The sequence below is a fragment of the Grammomys surdaster genome, unplaced genomic scaffold (assembly GCF_004785775.1).
Source record: "Grammomys surdaster isolate TR1022 unplaced genomic scaffold, NIH_TR_1.0 211, whole genome shotgun sequence".
NCBI classification, from domain to species: domain Eukaryota; kingdom Metazoa; phylum Chordata; class Mammalia; order Rodentia; family Muridae; genus Grammomys; species Grammomys surdaster.
The window spans coordinates 5,245,277-5,256,285 of NW_021604656.1; positions in this window are offsets into that span (position 1 = coordinate 5,245,277).

Genomic DNA, 11,009 nt, shown 5'->3' on the forward strand with positions numbered 1-11,009 from the left:
ATTGAGAAAAATGGAAATCTTTCTCTACGTCAGCTCAGGCTACCTGACTGCTTCGGCATGTTTATTTCACATGCCCACTGGCATGAGCACTGGTCCAGGATGCTCACTGTCAGTCTCTTCTCTTGGCTCTGTGCTGTTGTCATTGTCCAGCAACATAGTCATCATCATTGTCATCATTATTATCCCCCATACTGACAGGAGTTCCATTACTGAACAGTCTTTCTGAAGGTACTGTGCCCTCATACACAACCTTGGGAATTCCATCTTTTTGTCTGCCATTTAAGATTCACGTTTAGTTATGTTCACAGGTGTCTCTGTGATGGCTAGTTTTATGTCAACTTGACCCAAGCTGGAGTTTATCTGAAAGGATGGAACCTCCATTGAGAGACTGACTCCCTAAGATCTGGCTGTGGGGCCTTTTCTTAATGAGTGATTGATAGGGGAGGGCGCAACCCATTGTGGGTGGTTCCATCCCTGGGCTGGTGGTCCTGGGTTCTGTAAGAAAGCAAGCTGAGCAAGCCATGAGGAGCAAACCAGTAAGCAGCACCCCTCCATGGCCTCTGTGTCAGTTCCTGTCTCCAGATTCCTGCCCTGTGTGTTTCTGTCATAACTTCCTTCAATGATGGACTACAGTGTAGAAGTAAGTGAAACCCTTTCCTCCCCAATTTGGTTTTGAGTCATGGTGTTTCATAGCAGCAATAGAGATGGAGAGATGGCTCCGTGGTTAAGAGCACTGATTGCTCTTTCAGAGGTCCTGAGTTCAATTCCCAGTAACCATATGGTGGCTCACAACCATCTGTAATGGAATCTGATGCCCTCTTCTGGTGTGTCTGAAGACAGCTACAGTGTATTCATATACATAAAATAAAAAATTAGCAAATCTAAGAGAGAGAGAGAGAGTGGGGGGGATCACGGTTAAACCACATGTTTCGGGTTGCAGAACTAGCCAATGGTAGAGCTGGGGTAGAAGCAGGATTATCTGGCTCAAGGTCTTGACCACTGGTCAGCCGCTTTTTCACTTCTTTCCTGCTTCATAGAGACAGCTGGGTCTGTCTAAGTGATGGGGCTGGGCTCAGGTACAGAACCCTTGGCCCAAGACTGTGTGTGTGGGGGGGTACTGTTCCCTGCTGTGGAGATAGGTGACATTTTACAGGGAAGGGCTGTGACTTGGTCCCACTGGTGAGTTTGGAGTTGGTCTCTGTTCCTGTTTTCCTGGTGAGAAGTAAGGGGCCCAGGCTTCACTTTACATGGAGATGGGTCTGTCTGAATCACTGTTCTATTGCTGTGAAGAGACACCATGACCATGGCCACTCTTGCAGCAGAAAGCATTTTAAATTGTGGCTGGCCCACAGTTCCAGAGGTTTAGTCCATCATCACGGTGAGAAGCACAGGGATGTGCAGGCAGACACAGTGGCTGAGACTTCTACATCTGAATCTGGAGGTGGCAGGAGGAGAGAGCCACTGGGCCTGGCTTTTGGAAAACTCAAAGCCCCTTCCACTTCCTCCAACGAGGCCACACTTTCTAATCCTTTCAAATAGTGCCACTCCCCAGGCATTCAAATATGTGAACCCATGGGGGCAATTCTTATTCAAACGACCACAAAATCCTTCTCATCCACAAAATCCTTCTCATCTCTGGTCTCTGTGCATCAAAAGTTGGGGGTGAGGGGAGGAAGGAGGTGGGGAAAGCCCCAGGTGTATAGGTTCAGTACTGCCTTCCCCAGGCTGGTTGTGTGACATTTAGATCCTCTCTTATCTAGTCTTGTCCCCTGTTCGCACAGTGAGAGAGGATCTGAGAGGTCCAGAGAGCTAAAGCAGGAGGAGGGGGCTTTGTCTGTGATCCTGAAGTTTGTGGGCTCTCTAGGCTTCTGGTCCCCATGTCCTTGCAGAACACAGAATGACCTGGGTACCGAGAAGTCCTAGTTGCTAATGCTGGTTGGTTCTGTACTATTTGTTTAGTTTTCCATCCTTCTGTCCTGTCCTGTCGTCTGCCAGTTTGTTCTTTAGCCAGGGTGAATGATGTCTTAACTCCCTCTCTTAAATCCCTTAGAAAATGTCCCATGTGCTTAGGATGAACCATCCCTATGTTCATCTGTTTCAACCGTGTCCAAGAAGTTGGGAGCACCTCAACCTCTCCTGTTCTGTCATCTGCATTTGTGTCCCACCAACACTGGCCTCCGTGATGCCTTTGCCACTTCTATCCGGACTGCTGTGTCCAACTACATCGGCTCCTTTTACCCTCAGGCTCTCAGTCAAAGGAGCTCCCAGTGATCTAGGACAATGCCTTCCCACTGGCTCCATGGCCACTCTGGCACACAACCTTTCCATCAGCTGTCAGTTGTTAGCACTTTCCACATGTATCCCTCCACCTGCTTCCTGTCTGCCTCTCCAGTGACAATTCCACAGGACATAGTCCCTTGCTTAGCTTATTGTCCTAGTTGGCTTCTCTGCTGCTGTGATAAACCCCAGCTAAAAGTAACTTGGGGGGGGAAGGGTTAATTTCATCTTACAACTCCCAGGTCACAACCCATCACCTATGGAAGTCAGGGTAGGAACTCAAGGGAGGAGACTGGAGGCAGGAACTGAAGAGAGGCCATGGAGGAACTCTGTGTAGTCCAGGGCCACCTGCCTAGGGGTGGTACCACCCATAATGGGCTGAGCCCTCGACATTAAATATAGTTTTTCCTTTTTTGGTTTCTTAAGGCAGGGTCTCTTTATGAAAACCCTAGGCTGTTCTGGAACTCACTCTTTAGAACTCGGTGATCCACCTGCCTCTGCTTTCCAAGTGGTGGGATTAAAGATGTGTACCGCCACTATCCAGCTGTATGTCAATCAAAATCCTCTAGAGACTTGCCTGCAGGTCAATCTGATAGAAGCAATTCTTTAAATGTTCCTTCTACAGATGTCCATCCTGTGTTGACAAAATAACAAGAAACAACAAAACAACTCCAAAGTAACCAGCACACCTCGCCTATTAACCCATCACTCCCACGTCTGCAACAATGTTTCTACTTAAGGGCTGCTCGGATTTAGACAATGATTTGCATATATTTTAAATATTAAAGATGCAGCCTTTTGTTGTATATCCCAGCCTTCTGGGCTCCAAGGAAACCCTGGCTGAAGAAGGCAGCAGATCCTGCAGGCATGCCTCCGTTCTCCAAGTGCAAATAAAGCTGTGTGCTTCTGAGTTGGCTGTGCCCAGAGCATATGGGCATTTCCACTAGCGCCGATGAGCCCTGGCACTGGGGATGCTGAGGGCTGGATGGGAGAGGTATATGTATCCTCACTGTGCTGGCAGCCTTCCTGGGAAGCAGAGCTACCAGTGTGGCCCCTATGTAGCACCCCTAGGCATTTATAGAGCGCTCCCTAAGGTGGGCCACATACACATAGCAGGAGGAAGGGTTGCTAAATGAACAGGGACCAGTATATACAGGACCGAGGGATGCGCTGAAGCTGTGGGACTTTCGAAAGAAAAGAGTAAGCTAGGCAGAGGACGTTCGGGTAAGCCTCCAGCAAACGCAGGCTCTGGTGCATGGATGGCTTGCCATGGGTAAAACGCTGCAGAAGACTTGGGTCTACTTTGGAGTGAGGCGTTGACAACACTGGACACACAAACACAATCGCAAAAAAGTATCGGATTACCACTGAGCACTTCTCTGGCGCACCGGGCCTGAGAAATATCACTTAGCCTTCACAGGGTGGGAAGTTACATTCCGCTTTGTTCAGTGAGGTGGAGCCAATTGTCAAGCTAAGCTCGACTCTCAAGAATTCTGCCTCTATACAAGAAAACAAGTAAGACACTCCTTCACAGGACAGAGGGAAAACGGTAGGTGTGCTTTAGGCGAGCACATTTGGGAGGAGCATTCAGAGAGCTTCTTGAACCCCTTATAAAGGAAGCCATCTTTAGGGCCACACCCCACCCTCCCTGCTTCTTTCTCACAACAGGCTCCCAATGAGGGCTTACGGTCTTAGCGGAGCAGAGGTGGAACGCAGCGCCACCTGTTGGTTGACTAGAGTATTCTTGTTGCCCGGCTTGGGAAAGACTGGGACACCCAGACAGTGTACATGGCACTTAGGTGCTAAGTTGAGGTGCAAGGAGTTGACTGAGGGGTGGAGCACTGCAGGAGGAGTCTTCGGGATAATGGATGGCTCTGCCTGGCGTGGTGGTTAAGGTGATTTGGGAGTCTGGGCCACATCCTACCGCTCTCTCTAGAAGTGTAGAAGAAGTGAGGGGTGTGGGTTGACTTGAACTCGAAAAAGAAAGCGGTATTTTTTTTCCTTAACAGGAATGCCGTAGGTTCAAGCTATTCTCTACGGTGGCGTGTAGGATGCAAGAGCGGCCAGCCGTGGGGAGGGGAGTGGTGGAACAGAGCGTGCTAATCCACAGAAGGGGCAGCCTGTGGCCACAGCGAAAACAATGAGCGTGTTGTTGAGCTTCTGATTGAGAAAGGTCTCTGAGGGATCTCGAGAGGCAACAACCATGCTGTAGATCACTCTACACAGAGTGTCACATTGTATCAGAAGAAGAAAGGCTATAACCTGGGTACCACACTTGCTTGTCTGTGCCCTGGGGAGCTGAGATATGCATAAGAAACAGATGGCAAGCTGGAGAGATGGCTCAGTGGTTAAGAGCACTGACTGCTCTTCCAGAGGTCCTGAGTTCAACTCCCAGCAACCACAGGGTGGCTCCCAACCATCTGTAATGGGATCTGATGCTCTCTTCTGGTGAGTCTGAAGACAGCTACAGTGTACTTGCCATATATATAAATAAAATCTTTAAAAAAAACCCTCAAACAGATGGCAGAGTGAGGAAGAGGGCAGGGACAGGTGGGAGAGAGCTGTTTATCTCACAGTGCGGATGTAGTATGGTTATTTTTGTCTCCTCCCAACCCTTTTTAAATTTTACTTTTTAAAGTTTTAAAATGTGCTTCCTACTTAGTCTTTTGACTTTGGGATTTTTTTTTGTTTTTTTGTTTTTTTTCGAGACAGGGTTTCTCTGTGTAACCCTGGCTGTCCTGGAACTCACTCTGTAGACCAGGCTGGCCTCGAACTCAGAAATCTGCCTGCCTCTGCCTCCCAAGTGCTGGGATTAAAGGCATGCGCCACCACTGCCCGGCAGGATTGTATCTTTTTTAATTTTAATTTTTAAAATTAAGTTTATATATCCTATATTCGACTTACTGGGTTTTTCTTTTTTTAAAATTTATGAATCTCATGGGTGCAGTGCCCATGGTGGCCAGAAGAGGGCGATGGATCCTTTGGAACTGGAGTTACAGATGCTAGAGACGCCTCGTGCATATGGATCCACTGAAGCACCCAGTGCTCTTAACCTCTGAGCCATCTCTCTAGCCCCTCAATTTAGTAATGTTTAAAGAGGAAAACAATACAAAAGGAAAATGGAATTGTTATCCATTTGTAGTTCAGCCCTGGCTTTTCCTTCTGGGACTTTGCTTCTGTGGGTCAGGAGGGGCTGAGAAATTTTGGAGGGACATGTGTGGCTCAGTTTCGGCCTCAGAGAGGGAACTTTTATGGTAAGGACAAAATGCCCTGTAAACCTGGCATGTTGAAGGTAATCTATTTATTTTGCTGACAGAATCGGCACATCTGTGTTCTTCAGTCCTTAGAGTCTGAGTTCCACAGTAGAATTCTATTCCTAAACATTTGCACGCCCTCTCAACTCACAAAGTGTCTCCACACAGGAAGGAAGAACAGGAGCGGGGCATTCTCTTCCCTGCACCACCTGGGTCATCTTCCTCAGTCTTGGCTGTGTGGTCTCACTTAATGGTCATACCCTGCTCTCGCTCCCAAGGACTCTTTGACTGTTTCTTTTCTTTTTTCAATTTATTGATTTTATGTATGTGAGTACACTGTCATTCTCTTCAGACACACCAGAAGAGGGCACAGGATCCCATTACAGATGTCTGAGAACCACCATGTGGTTGCCGGGAATCGAACTCAGGACCTCCGGTAGAGCAGTCAGTGCTCCTAACCGCTGAGCCATCTCTCCAGCCACCTGTTTAGCTTTCTTTAAGTTTGCCCACGCTTTTATGTATTTTCCTAAGCTGAGCTTGCACATGTGCACATCTGGCTCTCGGGCCAAAGTAGCTTCCCCACCTGTCAGTCACGTTTCTTGATTTCTGTGGAGTAAGTTCTCTCCTTGTGGCCGATCTCAAGCTACCAGCAACTTAAAAAAAAGGGGGGGGGGCTCACAAGATGTCGTAATTGGCACTCAGACACTGGAAGGGCTCACCCCAAAATACCTCTGACTTTTGTCTTTATCGACCTGTCTGAGGAATCTATTCATTTTTTTCCTCCCAGGATTCTGCTTCTCCACACTCACAGGCAGTTCTGTACCTAGCCACATGACTGGAGCCTCTGTCCAGGTCTCGATAGTTAAATCTCCCCCTCATTTTAGTGGCTAAATAATTTCCCATGAGGTGAGATTACTCACTGGTTGATTTGTTCACTCAGTGAGGAGCCATCCGCCTGTTGTTATTGTAACTTAACAATGACTATTCATATGTCATGCTATATACATATGTGTATCACAGTAGAGGCAGCGTTTCTGGGTCAGATGATATGTGTAAACACTTTTGACTAAGTGTGGCCATCTGTAGAGTTTCTACCAACTTGTCACCAAGGGTGAGTGAAAGGCTTTTGCTTCACCCTCCCAGTACTTCCTAGATGTTCACTATTTAAAACAACTAGAATAAGTAAACTCTGACCAAGATACCTGCCATCTCCACCCTGGGGACATCTGCTCATCCCCACACTGGGGATATCATCATTTGTCTTGTAGGGATAAACCGCACATTGCCTACTCCAGAATGAAGGAGAAAGTCGAACCAAAGACAGGTTAAAAGCATCTGGGTCACTGATCTAGTTCAGTAGCTACCTAAAAGTTTGCTAACTTGGGGACAACACTTTCCATGGAAGCTGCAAGAAAGAGAACCAAGCTGATAAATCAGAGGACTCCTGAGGTTTCCAAGGCAGCTCCTGGGTGAGGTCAGAGAAAAACGGGGTACACGGCTACAGATCTGGTTCGTCAACAGATGGGTTTCATCTCTAACAGAGCAAATTACTGCCCGCCTCTCGTCCACAAAGGGAGTTTTCATTTCTCCAGGGCAGAGACACGTTCCAGAGATGATCATTTAATTTCCGCTTCTTTCTTTGCTCTGTATGTATGTGTGTGTACATGTGTGTGCACATGGGTGTCAGAGGTTGACATCGTGTCCTAGCTATTCTCCACCGTATTATTGTATTAATTATATACTAATTTGTGTGCATGTGTATGCATGCGGGTGTGCATGTGCGCACACATGTCTGAGTGTGTTTATTTTCTAAAGAAAAATCTGGACCTTGATGGTTCAAAAGCCAAGTGCTTCTCCTAGAATGACAACAGCGACTGCTCAGTCATTTATGAAATTCTTCCATCAGCAGCTCCTGAGACCACAGGAGCAATTGCCGTGGTGTAGAGGAGGAAGAGTGTGTGTGTGTGTGTGTGTGTGTGTGTGTGTGTGTTCGTACGTTTCTTCCGGAGATTAAAAGTGAGCCTGAAATTGCCAGGACGCCAGGACCCAGGAGAACAAGCCTCTTGTTCAGTCAGCTCCCCTTTGAATGTCAGAGCGCTTTCCGTCCCAGCGCTCAGTGCTGAGATGTGGTATCTGGATTGCCTAGGAACCCAACAAAGACTGGCTTGGTGGCTGCTTTGAGGTTTCAGTTCCATGTGGAATTTTAACCATGAAAAGGCACAAAGATTGGTTTCTTCTGAGTTCTTAACTAAACACCGAAAAAGGGGACAATTAGTGGGGTGCTGGGCTGTTGTCTCCCAACAGCTGGGTTGCTTCTGTTCTGAGCCTTAGGTCCCAAAAGCCTAGTGTGGTACCCTGTCCCAGTCTTCTCTGTCTCCAGTGTTCAGAAAGGCAGCCCAGGCTCAGCATCCTGAGAGTGAAGAGTGGTTGCCTCAGAAGGATGCTTTCTTTGCTGAGTAGAGAGGATTTTTATTCTGTATATAGCTTGCCAGGGTTCTTATTCAACAAATGTTATAATCTATACAATGGATTAATAGTACTGGTATTTAAGACCTCTTATTAAGTGAAGCGAGACAATCAGGGGTAGTCTATTCTATTAGCCCCCTTTCTGTTGCTATAATAAAAGGCCTAAGGCTGGGTACACAAACACAGTACAGTTTATTTGACTAACAATTCTAGAGGTTCACTAGTAGTTCATGTGCCTGGGGAGGCCATCACAGTGTTGGAAATGTTCAGAAGCTCGTGCGATGATCATACCACAAATCAGATGCCAGAGGACTGGGCACAGGGTGGTGGTGGGGCACTTATGCTGTCTTTATAACACTCATATTAGTGGGAATCAGCCGGGGCCCGTGAGAACTACATTAACCCATTCTGATGCTGGTACTGCTAGAGACCTAACAACGTTCTCCTGGGCCCTGCTTGTTAAAGCTCTGACTGTCTCCCAGCCTTGCTACCCTGAGATCCGAGCTGCTTGCTCAGGAGTCCTCTGGGGAGGAACCTCATGGACATCATAGTGTTTGTCCTAGAGCAAGAGGTGGTGGCAGTAGTTGAGAGAGGTTTATTTCTGTCCTCCCTACTCCCCTTTGCCTTTTTAGAGCACACATTTTTTCTACTTGTCCATCAAAGCTTCCAATACCCTTGCCAGCTCCTTACCCTCTGCTCTGACTGAGCCGGGCTCTGTGTCTGAGCCACATCTCACTCTTCCTTAGGAAGACAGATGATTGCAAAGATAAAGATAGATGACAGAAATTCAGTAGCTAACGTGGACTCATGGCACCAACCTGTGCCCAGAATTCAGGAGACCATCCCAGCAGCTCCCGTGGTTCAAGGAGGGTATCTTAGTGAGGGTTTTACTGCTGTGAACAGACACCATGACCAAGGCAACTCTTGTAAGGACAACATTTAATTGGGACTGGCTTACAGGTTCAGAGGTTCAGTTCAGTATCATCAAGGTGGGAACATGGCAGCATCCAGGCAGGCATGGTGTAGGAGGAGCTGAGAGTTCTACATCTTCATCTGAAGGCTGCTAGTGGAAGACTGGCTTCCAGGCAGCTAGGGTGAGTCTTAAAGGCCACACCCACAGTGAGACACTTCCTCCAATAAGGCCACACCTACTCCAACAAGGCCACACCTCCAAAGAGTGCCACTCCCTGAGCCAAGCATATTCAAACAACCACAGAGGGTGAGGGAGTATGCTTGTCTATGGACTTCTGATTGATATGGCTAGTTCAAATCCTCTCTGATATTTTCACCAAAAGGTTATAAATTTTTCTAACCTACAGCTTACTTACCTATAACATGGTTTGTTAAAAGGTGCCTATCTCAAATGGCCCAAGGATTACATGAAACGTGTAACACAGCCCATTATAAAAACAATAACTTATTGAGGCTGGAGAGATAGCTCAGCGGCTAAAAGCACTTACTGCCCTTGCAAAGGACCTGGGTTTGGTTCTCACTACCCACATGGAGGCTTACAACCATCTGTAATTCCGGTTCCAGGAGATCTGACACCATCTTCTGACTTCCTTGGGTACCAAGTGGGCACATGGTACGTAATACATTCAGGTAAACACTCATACACATAATCTTTAAAGGGATGTCTCTTTAAAAAAAATCAACAGATTATTGTGTTCAACAGACATTAGGATATGCATTTCTTCTAATAAATTATTAAGTATGTAACTTTTATATGCCAAATGGACTCGTACCTTGTGTGATGATGCTGTGATGACCAATGGGCTGAATACACGTCATCTCTTAAGATTACGTCATTTAGCTACGCCACGCTATTTTTATGTAAATATGCTCTGTGGGGTCCATACGGTCAGGAAATTACCTAATGGTACGTGTCTAGGGACTACGCATTGTTTGTTTTTTTGTTTTTTGTTTTTTTTGTTTTTTGTTTTGTTTTTTCGAGACAGGGTTTCTCTGTGTAGCTCCGGCTGTCCTGGAACTCACTCTGTAGACCAGGCTGGCCTCAAACTCAGAAATCTGCCTGCCTCTGCCTCCCAAGTGCTGGGATGACTACGAATTGTTAAGTGATGTGTGACTTTTATTGAAAATCTGAATACCTTTGTAGAAATTCAGATTTGTCCCGACAGCTATAGTCTCCTGATGGTGTGGCCCAGCACTCTGGGTTTAAATGCTCATAGCATTCAAAGAAGCACAGATTTGGGCTTTTTAAAGGTAGAAGTAATATCATCATGCATTACTCATGAACAGTAGCGTGTTTCATATATAATGTATTTAGGTCTTACCCACCCCTCATCACACACGCCCCTCTTCTCCTAAGACTATTCCCATGTCTCTTCCTAAGTAGGCCATGCTCTACCTTCATTCCACGTTTCCTTCTAACGACCTAGTGAGTTTAGTTAGGGTTGCTTACAGGTGGACGTGTGTGGGGTTACTTGAAGGGTAATCTGTAGCTTATAGGCAGCAACTTGCCAGTGGCTACACCACTGAAGAAAATGTCCCTCTCTCAGGAGCCATTAATAGCCTGCAGTTCCTCAGGGAGGGATGGGGCTTGGTGACATTGGTGACAGACTCAATCTTGTACAGGCCATATGCAGTTAATTGCTGCTGTTGCTGTAAGTTCCTCAGAGCACCAGCCATGCCATGACTGGAAGACAGCATTCCACACCACTCCATCTCTTCCCTCAGTTTTTACAGTCTTCCCATCCTTTCTTCCATGATGTTTTGTGAGCCTAGAAGGAGGTGATATGGACCCCTCATTTGGGGCTTAACATCCAACAGTCATTTATTCACAATAAGACTGTAGTAACTGCTGCCTTCCTCAAAGAGAAGCTCCTCTGGGCAATGCTAATAGCACTAGTTTATGGGCATGTGTGTAGGAGGAGCTAAGGTGGGAGGAGTAAGGAGAGGAAGAGGAGGAGCTACGAGAGGGGGATGAGAGGGAGGGGAACATGGAAGCAGATATGCGCGTGTCTCTAGCAGTCAAAGGTAGTTGGTGTATCT